The following is an 11,874-nucleotide window of genomic DNA, read 5'->3' on the forward strand; positions in this document are numbered from 1 at the left end:
ATATGATTTTCGAATACTAAGGTTCAAAATAAAATACTTTGCTGAAGAAACTATACCTCTAAAATGAATTCTGATGTCCGGTGTATTAACCCAAAGATAAGGGTTAAAATTTGAAAAATTCCATTTTGACCCATTTAGAGTGCCCATGGTGAATCTACCCATGCCCATAGTTCACCCCCTGGGACCACCCCTCAGCGGTTTTTCCAAATTTAACCCTTATCTTTGGGTCAATGCACGGAATATCAGAATTCATTTTAGAGGTATGATTTCAGCAAAGTCTATTTCAGCAAAGTATCTTATTTTGATCCGTAGAATCTGAAAATCATATGTGCCTAAGTGACCATTAAATGGATTATAGATATGCAAGGTGTCCCAGACCTTGACGTCAAGCCGAATAGTATTAATACAAAACAAATTTTGAAAAAAAAATCTCACGTTGCTTGAAAATTGTGAGCTTTTAAGTGCAACCCTAGAGCTTTAGTAAAATTATGAAAATTCTTTGGCTATTCTGGTTATTTTTTATTAATTTTGTTCATATTAACTTTGGATCCGTAACCGTAGATAACATTTCTAAGACCACAATCAAAAACAATAACACAATTGCCCCAAGTTTTCAAGAATTATTTTTTCTTGAACTATGAACTTTAAAATCAGTCGACTTTAGAAGACCCTCCTGCGAAAAAAATTCACTATAGTGTTTTATCAGGTTTCATCAAAAGTTGGCGCATTTAATAAGTATTGTTAAAATGGTAAAATACTTGGTAATTTTATTAATGACAAATCTCGATTAAAAATATATAAAACTAAATATGACATTATTTTTGCTCGTACATTTTACTCACAATTAGCTCAAATGCTTGAAGTACTAATTTTTGCGTTAATTTTTTTTTCCTAAATTTTTTTCAGGACATTTAAGATCAATTACTATCATCCCATTTCGGCTTGACGTCAAGGTCTGGGACACCCTATATGTATAAATATATATAAATTAATTTTAGTGTATCAAAAAGGTCCGGATCAATTCGCCAGGGGCACCAAAGCCGATATTAATCAAAAATTTAATTTAATTAATAAATTGACCTTATTTCGTATTAACGAAATGAACAACTGATTAAATTTTTGGGCGGATCCAACGGTTTCGGAGATCAATTAAAAAATATTAAAAAAATGCCATTTGGAGATCAAAAATGATCATTAGAGATAAGTACATCAAGTTATCTGATATTTAATATAGATTTTAATAATAAGTATATATTTTGTTTACATTTCTATGGGTATGCTAAGATTTATAAGGTTTAACCGTTAGACTACTTTGCGGCGTCTATGCGCTTCGATATTTCGTCTCTAAAACAGCTAAGGCAGCAATTTTTAAAATCTCTCAAAAAATCTATTTTTTTTTTAATTTAATTTCTAACTTCCCGTATGGTAAATTACAGTAATCGCAAAAAAATCAAAAATATTTTTTTTCGTATATCTTTACGTTTCAAAGGTTTTTTAACAATTTGGCATACCTTAGAAAAAATGGATGTATGTGTGTGTGTGCATGTGTGTGTGTGTGCATGTGTGTATGTTGTTTGTGTGTGTGTGTGTGTGTGCGGATACAAATTTTCGTCGACGATTTCGGAAACACTGATCAACCGATTTGAATAATTCAAAAAACATTCGATTCGTATTGATAGGGAGTGCTGATAAGTTTTTGGCAAAGGCAGGTCTAGCCGTTTGGAAGATACGGAACAAAAAGTGTCAAAAACGATAACTCAGTTTTTAAGAGAACGGAGCGTCCGATTTTAATAATTCAAGAAACATTTTACTTGTAGTGACAAGATGACAAGAATTGATTGAATTTTTAGGAAGGCAGGTCTAGCAGTTGTGGATTCTCAATGAAAATAAGTTAAAAAAATTCTATTTGGCGGTCAAAAATGTTCATTGGACATATGTACATCAAATTATCAGATATTTTATAGAGATTTTAATAATGTGTACACATTTTGTGTAAATTTTTTTGGGTTCCGTACCAAGATGTTTAATTACGGTTTAACAATTGCCTTAAGACACGATGACATGCACCAATAGTATTGTTTTGTTTGCATGTGCAATCTTAAATACCCCTTATTGTACAATTTGGACTTTTAGCGCTTTTTACTCATGGTGCCCCCGATACATTAATCCAGCCCTGACAAACACTTAAAGTATCACTAGAAATCTCGGAAAAACATTAACAACCTGTTGCACTTTTTTTCTCAAAACGCGCACTCACTCTTCACGTCTATTTGCTGACTCGTTAATCCGTCAAATCGTAATAAAATAAAAAACACTGTTTCTTCCGCATTTAACCTAACTAAACCTTTCGATGGCACGTGAATTACAACTCGGTAAAAGACTTAAAAACTGTCATTTAGTAAGTAATAACAATTATTTATAAATGTTTGTATTTATTTGCACGAGGTGTGCACAGTAAACCTTTTCCCGAAGTATTTACAATCGGACTGCCCGATGTCCGTGTCTACCGTCTACCTACTCGAACAACGAGTCCGTTGATGAATGCACAGACGATGTGACAAGGACGGATATTCGGGAACTTGTTTCGTGTCCTTCTCGCACGCGTACCACCACCACTATTTCACCTTGCTAAGAATTTAGGTGGGATTCCACAGGTTCCTCAACTGTTATAGGTAAACAAGAAGAAGTAGTGGATCACGATTCGTGGTTCTGTTTAGATAGAAACTAGTGGGGTGCATGGTATCGTGCCTTAAGGCAAATTGCTGGAACTTCCCGTACCGTAATTAAACATTCAAGGAATGTAAATAATCAATAATTGTTCTGAATAATTTCAAATAGATTATTTATTATAATAACATACTAAACTAGCTGTAAGTGGAATTCTGTCTTAAGGCAATTAAGGCATAGTGCCTTAAGGCAAATTGCTGGAACTTCCCGTACCACAATTCAAAATTCGAGTAATTAAAAATAATCAATAATAACAATAAAAGTTGATCAATTGATTTGAAACTTTTAATAGAATTTCGAACCATATTAAATCATCTTAAATCATTCCATCTTAAATCATTCATTTTGAAATATTTTGAAAATTCTGAACTTTTTTTCAAAGCAATCGTACTGCTTTAACTGCATTTAGACAAAATATAGAAGCACGTAAGCGCCGCGTCGCCGTCTAACGCGTAAACATTGGTACGGAACCCATAGGAATGTAAACAAAATCTATACTTATTGTTAAAATCTCTATTGTGCATATGCCTAATGTTTATTTTTGACCGCCAAATGGCTCATTTTTTTACTTTTTCCTCCATATCTCCGAAGTCGTTGCACCTGCCTTTCCAAAAATTTGAACAGTCTTCACTCAGTTGTATTAACTATAAAAAATAAATTATTTTTTGAATTATTCAAATCGGACGATCCGTTCTCTTAAAAACTGAATTACCGTTTTTGGCACTTTTTGCCCCGTATCTTTGGAACGGCTAGACCTGCCTTTGCCAAAAACTAATCAGCACGTCTCCTTATCAATACGAATCGAATGTTTTTCGAATTATTCAAATCGCTTCATCCGTGTTCCCGAAATCGTCGACAAAAATTTGTATCCGAACACACACACACACATACATCAATTTTTTATGGTATGCCAAAATGTTCAGAAGGTTTTGAAACGTAGATATATAAAAATTTTCATTTTCGATTTTTTTGCGATTACTATAACTTGCCCTTCGGAAAGTTAAAAATTTATAAATGCTTATTAAATTGGGCAACGAGCGTATTTTATGAACAACTTATATGTATGTTTACAAGAAATTTCTTTATTTTTATTATTAAATTTGATTTTTTTAATAATTTAGAAATTTTTTGATAATTTAGAAATTTTTATAGAAGTTTGAATTTTTTTGAATTTAAAAAAAAGTTTTTTCAAAATTTTTTGAGAATTTGGAAATTTTTTGAAAATATCAATTTTTTTTTTGAATTTATAAAATTTTTCAAAATTTAGTTTTCTTTGTAAATGATAAAAAATTTTCGAAAATTTAAAATTTTTGAAACTTTTAGTTTTTTTTATATTTTGAATTTTTTTTCTAAAAATTTTCAAAATTACAAAATTTTCTGTAAAACCATTTTTTGCACACCGTTTACACAAGCAAAAGGTTTTTTGAATTAATGTAATAGGATCATCCGTTCTCTCAAAAACTGCATGACCATTTTTACATCCTCCCAAACGGCTAGATGTTTGCAAAACCGCCTCGCGATCGAGTACGAACCATTTTCAATCATACAAATCGGTTATTCCATACTGTCGATAATGTCGAGGACATTTATTTGAACCATTAAAGTTAAAAATCTTGGTACGGAATCCAAAAAAAATGACACAAAATGTGTACATATTATTAAAATCTCTATAAAATATATGATAATTTAATGTACATATGTCTAATGTAAATTTCTGACCGCCAAATGGCATTTTTTAAACTTATTTTTATTGAGAGTCCATAACCGCTGGACATGCATTCCCAAAAATTTAATCTGTTCTTCATCTTGTCAATACAAGTAAAATGTTTTTTGAATTATTAAAATTGGATGCTTCGTTCTCTTAAAAACTGAGTTATCGTTTTTGGCACTATTTGCCCCGTATCTTCGGAAAGGCTAGGCCTGCCTTCGCCTAAAACTAATCAGTACGTCTCCTTATCAATACGAATCGAATGTTTTTTGAATTATTCAAATCAAAAACACACATATATATACACACAAACATACAACCATTTTTTCTAAGGTATGCCAAAATGTTCAGAAACCTTTGAAACATAAAGTTTTATAAAAAATTTCATTTTCGATTTTTTGCGAATAATTATGGGTAAGGTTACATTAGATTTATCAGCTGTTTAAATAATTTGTAATACTTAGTGCAAAGACTTGTGATGATGAAAATTGCTGAAACTTCCTGTAGAGCAATCGAATATTCGAGAAATTTTAAATGTATTTAGCGTTTCAAAAGTATTTTTTTTTAGTTTTTTCCAAAAACTCATCATTTCTTCATACTCAGTACAAGAAAAATGTTTTTTGAATTATTTTATTTGAATTGAATTATTCCAATCAGATGATCCGTTCTCTCAATAACTGATATTTTTTGAATGTTTTGCTCCGTGTCTCCGGAATGATTGAAACTGCTTTTTCAAAAAAAAACTAATCAGCACATCTCCCTGTTAAAACAAATCGAATTTTTTTTTATTATTCATATCGGATGCTTTGTTCTTTCAAAAACAACTAAATTTTGCACTTTTTATTCTTTATCTCTAAAATGGACCTGCCTTCCAAATGTAAAATACGCACCAAATACTTATTGAATCATTCCAAATTCTGCACTTTCTACTATGTCACTTCGAAACGCCTGACTTCGCCAAAAACTAATTAACACGTCTCCTAGTCAAAGAGAATCGAATGTTTTTTGAATCATTCAAATCGGTTGATCCGTGCTCTCGAAATCGTCTACAAAAATTGTATCCAATTATAAAGTATGCCAAAATGTGAAACGTAAAAGTATACAAAACCATTTATTTTCGTTTTTTTGCAATTACTTTAAATTACTCTACTGGTAATTTAAAAAAAAACATTTATTGAATCTTTAATTAGTTAGCTAACAATTTAGTTTTGCACATATACGACTTAAACTGCTTGGTCATCCAAGGCTGCAATTAAAACCAATTGCACAACCAAGTTCTACCGTTTAATACTTAATCGATTGTCAAATACGTAATATAAATAAACATTAGAAAGAAAGAATTCAGAATCATACTCTTTCTAGCAATTGAACTGAACCTGGTAGTAGAAACCTTAATAATTTCTGTTTAACCAAGTCGTGCGGCTCTTCAATGTTCGCTTACTCAACTAACTAGTTCTTTTACCAATACCAAATGATTTAATTTATCAAAAATAACCGATGCACGTCTTAAGTAGCGGAACGACTTGAGCAATCTTACCCTATTTTTCTTGATTGATGCATTAGATTTCTTATGAATCAATTGTAAAAACTGTAAACAATATAGGTACGAGTGATGAATTATGAGCTTTTTAACACTATACGAGGTCTGTTCAAAAAGTACCCGGAATTACTAATAATTAAATTTCGCGGGTCTGGAGTGTCTGATTGTCAAAATTTTTTTTTTATTGTGTTGGTATACATGCCCCTAAAGTATGATGAAATTTTCAGCTATATTCACTGTTTACTTTGTCTGTGGTAGTCGCTAAGGTTCGACGTGTTTTTCTGAGCTCGGCGATTTTTACAATGGAAGAATTGAAAAGTCAAAGAATTTGTATTAAATTTTGCGTAAAAAATGAAATAAAGTGTTGCAAAGTGCAAAAATTCACCAGATATGGCTCCGTGTGACTTTTTCCTATTCCCAAAGTTGAAGAGACCCATGAAAGGACGGCGGTTTTCCTCGATTGAAGAAAATCGCTGAGAGTGCTCAAGGACATATCAAAAAGTGAATATCAAGGGTGCTTCGAAAATTGGAAAAAACGCTCTCATAAGTGTATTATATCTGGGGGGGACTACTTTGAAGGGGACCACATTAATGTAGACGAATAAATAAATATTTTTTTGAAAAAACGAAAATTCCGGGTACTTTTTGAACAGACCTCGTACATTGCTTTCGAATAAAGTTCTCGTAGTAATCCAACTCACATCGGTTCTTCCTCGATTAAAAAGATTTCAAAACTAGTTTTTAAGGTTTTATTAAAAATTGTTGCAAACTTTGGTAAACCCATTTTGGTTTCTTTTTATAAATCAAAAGGTTTATGGTCTATAAACAATTAATATAAGAAAATCAAATCAGTGCATTATGTTTTTTTTTTCATTTTAAATTTCTATGTATACAAGATACCTAGTTTAATTACCGCCTCGAATAGCCTGATGCCAACCAGTACTAATATTCGTTCCCACTTGTAAATATAAATCTAAATGCGACTACAAATGAAAATAGCCTTTCGAGGCTTTGTTTAACAAAATTAAAAATATAAACACTAATAAACATATCACAATTAGAAAGGAAAAATCATTTCGTTGTCTTACATACATAGATAACATTTTCAAATATAGCGTCACACGAATCAGAATAACTTAAAACATATAATGAGTAAGTCATATTTTTAACAAAAAACAAACGATATTCTAGCACCCAGAAAATTAATAATTATTAAAATCAATTAAAATAAACTTACCCTAGCAGGGTATTCCCTTTCCATCCACAAACTTTCTTCTGTATCTCTATACATCCATTCCCATTTGTTGTACCAATTTCTTTCCGATGAACTACTCCCAATCTGAATACGAAACCATATTTAAATATAATGGATCAGCACTTGCTGATATCTGGCAAGTTTTGGTTAGTCCATTGACGATTTGAATTAATAAACAAGCTTTCAATCTTTGGAGTGCTTCTAAATTTTCTGGCCATTTTCCACTAAGACCTAATTGTAATACTGCTTCATTTGCAGAAGTATAGATTGGACATATGTTAGGTCATGAGTTTGTATCTTGTAGTAATATATTAGGCAAATTTTCATCTTGCCGGGTCGGTTTGTTAGATCCAGTTTTTTTATAATGACCTTAAAAATTAACATAGCTATTAAAATTGTTAAATACTATTGCTCCGAATCACAGCGGCAGGTGTATCACAAAATACTATAATAGTGTTCTACGATAACACAAAATTATTTGATATGCATACTTTTCGACTTACGTTCTTGCACCCATTAAGTGAAAAATAAATTAAGATATTATGCTATTATTCTTAATATGAATTGTTTAGATGCATATATTTAAGTTATAACTCCTCTATAATAATTGTTTTCTCAAGAAAAGTATCAGGCCATTTGTATGGATATAAAAGTGAAGTTTATTTTTCACTGAGATCAAGCTACGATGTTATCCGAAACGTATAGATATCAAATAATTTTTAAAAGAGTTAAGAATTATTTTAAAAAGAAGTTAAATACAAAAAGTACAGTTGGCCAATTATATTTGTACAAACAATTGAGTTGTCAATTTAAGATTAAACTGTAAATACTGTATTACTGCTTTAATAATCAAATTATAATCATTAAATTTAAAACAATTATAAACACATAGTTATTGATTTTTTTAAAGAACAGGTTTCTCTTTCTGGTTGGAAAAAAGTTTAAGAATCAATGCACTTCTATGCATAGCAAGTGCTTAAACCCGCTCACACTTCGTGAAATCCAGGATAGAAAGAGCGGAAAAATATTACCTTTTGCTTTGAGATTGCATTTTTCTGATAGTTAATATTTGATAAATTAAACATAATTGAGATTAATTGTTTAGATTTTATTTTAAGATTGATCGATAAGTGTTGTTTTATTTACAAAATTGTTCGGCGATAATGGTATGAAATAATCGTGTAAACGGACATTGTTCACGGTTGCAACAGGCGATTAAGGAGAAAGGAAATAGTTTTTTTTATTACACATATATTTAACAGCAATAAGCACTTAACATGGACTATGAGCTTTAAGTGTTGGATTCTTAAACGACGTGCTCCTTTATGGGTAGCAACCCAAACGTTTGCCACTCTCTCCATGTGATAAATTTTGATTTTTTTTTTTTTTTTTTTTTTTTTTGAACTCAGTTTTATTTAGCAATCAGAAATACATAAAGATTCCTATGAGCTAAAATGACAATATTTATGAGTGATGCCTAAGAAGAACTCCAATGAGAACTTCTCAGTTTTACAATTAGTATGATATATTAGACCTAATATAAGACTAAGTCTAAGGGCCATTGTCGTTTCAACCTCCTAATGCCAAAAGGTTGAGTAACGTCAGCTATAGAAGGATTCAAATGTGAGTCCAGTTTGCGCTTATATTTTTCCTTAACTTCTTTAAACGTTAATTGCACCGTTTTCATATTGAGGTCGCTGTGAATGGTCTCATTTGTCACGTACCACGGAGAATTAAGAATTGAACGTAAAATTTTTGACTGAGTTCTCTGCATTATAGCTATATTGGATTTGTAAGCACATCCCCAGAGCTCAATTCCGTAGGTCCAGATTGGTTTAATAATCGATTTATATAGCAGCAACTTATTTTCGACAGAGAGCTTCGACTTTTTACGCAGTAGCCAATCAAATTCTTTTATTTTGATCATTATTTGCTGCTTTTTTGTTTTTATATGGCTTTTCCAAGTAAGTCTGCTATCTAAATGGAGACCAAGATATTTCACTATGTTCTGTTTCGGAATTTGGACGTTATTTAAATAAATTGGAGGACACGTACCCTCTCTCAGGGTAAATGTGATATGAACTGATTTGGTTTCATTTATGCAAATCTTCCATTTAGCAAGCCACATTTCTAGTTCATTGATAAGTTCTTGCGTTTGTCGGGAAGCTTGATCAGCACTGTGATTACTGCTTAGTATGGCAATATCGTCAGCGAATGTAGCAATTGTCAGATTTTCAAGTAATGGGAGGTCCTTTGTGTATAATACATATAAGAAGGGTCCAAAAATACTACCTTGTGGAACACCTGACATTATTTTGTGAAAATCAGATGTTACTTGATTTACTTTCACTTGAAAAATCCTATCTTGTAGATAGGATTTTAAAATCCCATAATACCTGGATGGAAGGTATGTTTTAATTTTATAAAAGTCCTGGGTGCCAAACTTTATCGAATGCTTGTCGAACATCCAGGAAAACACCACTACAAAATTGCTTATTTTCAAATGACTTGAGTACAGTGTCAATAACCCTGTGAACTTGCTGTGTGGTCGAATGTTCACGTCTAAAGCCAAATTGATGATAGGGGATCCAATCTGAAGGAAGCTCGTTGTTGATTTGGTCCAAAAAGATCCTTTCAAGCAGTTTAGATATTACGGGAAGCAAGGATATTGGTCTATATGAAGATACCTCAGTCAAGTTTTTCCCTTTTTTAGGAATCATTAATATTTGGGCAGTCTTAAATGATTTTGGCCAATACTCTACTCTTAGTATGGCATTAAATATATAAGTTATTAAAACAATCGTTTTCTTAGGAAGTTCTTTCAACGCCCTTGCTGTTATTTTGTCAAAACCAGGCGATTTTCTTGTATTTAACATCTGAATTTGAGAGTTGACTTCTTTGGGTTTGATAGGTTTGAAAGATTGTGAAGACTGTAGAGGTTTAAGCAATTCTTCTTCAATCTCTTTATCAATGGTGGAATCAAATGGTTTAAAAACATTAGACAAGTATTTAGCAAATAGGTGCGCTTTGTCTTCTTCACTTCTTGCCCAAGGATCATTAGCACTGTTTCTAATAGGTGAAGAAAAGAATTTAGGCTTCTTCACATTACTAGCTGCTTTCCATATCGAGTTATCTGATCTGGATAGATTATTAATGTACTTTTCAAAATTTTCATTTCTGACTTGCCTAAGTTTGCTTTTAAGTTCTCTGCAAAGTTTATTGTATGTACTTTTATCGTCAGGTCTATGATTTTGTTGCCATTTAGCTCTAGCACGTCTTTTTTTCCGAATAAGTTCTTTGATTTCCAACGGAATATCTTGGAATGCAGGTGATGCTTGAGTTTTAGGAGTTGCTTCTTGAATTGAAGTCTTAATGTGTTGAAGCAAATCTTCAGTAGCCTTGTCAATTTCAGCGTCGCTTTTGAGACTGATATGTAAATTTGTTCGCTCTTTCAAAACTTCTCGAAATGTTTCCCAATTTGTATATTTGCTATGTAATATATTTGAATTTATTTTTGTATAACTGTTATTCCTATAGTTAAAACAATTGGAGAGTGATCTGAGGATAAATCGTATGATGGCTTAATATTCATCACGTTCTCATTTATGTTATTCAAAATAAAGAAGTCGAGCAGGTCTGGTATTTTTTGAGGATCACTAGGCCAATATGTCGGGGTTCCAGTGGACAGAAATGAATAATTATTATTATTTAAGGTTCTCAGGAGCTCATTACCCTTGCTTGTGATCAGACGTGATCCCCAAGAAGTGTGCTTGCAGTTAAAATCACCACCTACAAGAAATTTCGCACCCAATTGATGGAAAAACTGTTCAAAATCTGTTTGCTTGATATTATGTCGTGGAGGGCAGTACACTGCTGAGATTGATAATTTGTAAAGATGCATACTGACAAGTATTGTTGTTGCTTGTAGGTGTTCTTTTTGGTACGGAGGAAGTTCGGTGTGAACTATTGTATTTCGAATAAGTATGGCTGATCCTCCATGAGCCGTATCATCCGGGTGATTGCAATAGTGTAGTGTGTAATTCGGAATCTTGCAGAAAGAGAAACTAGTAAAGTGGGTTTCGCTTATTAGCATTATGTCAATGTGATTCAAAGTGAGGAAAGTAGTTAATTCTAGCTTGTGCTGTAGGAGCCCATTGACATTCCAAAGTGCAATTCTTATAAATTTAGCCATTACGGATTAATTTTATTTAATACAGTTGTTAGCAGGTTTAAAACCACACCATTTTGATGAATTAATTGATTAAACATCTGTTTGAATTCGTGCATGAATTAATTATTAATTTTGATTAATAAAATTTCTATAATATATATGAATTTATTATTGATGCAGTAACGCTTGGCAAAGTCATATTTACTACTGCTTGACCTCCGGCTGTCGGAGACGAGTATCGAACCTAAAACTTCAGATTTAAATCTCATATCTCTAACCACAATATACGGCAGAAACTTAAAATAAACTTCGGCTGTAACATCCACTGTTAACTACATTAATTCACTTGCTAAAACTACTTCAATTTAACGGCTATCTTAAATCATAGGCTATCTACCACAACTCATTGGTTTGATACTTAAATTTATATTCTAGCATCCTTTACACCATATTTGCCTCCATTTTACCTCATT

Source organism: Ctenocephalides felis, unplaced genomic scaffold, assembly GCF_003426905.1.
Source record: "Ctenocephalides felis isolate EL2017-DRISC unplaced genomic scaffold, ASM342690v1 CF-g0.4_SCAFFOLD_00845, whole genome shotgun sequence".
NCBI classification, from domain to species: domain Eukaryota; kingdom Metazoa; phylum Arthropoda; class Insecta; order Siphonaptera; family Pulicidae; genus Ctenocephalides; species Ctenocephalides felis.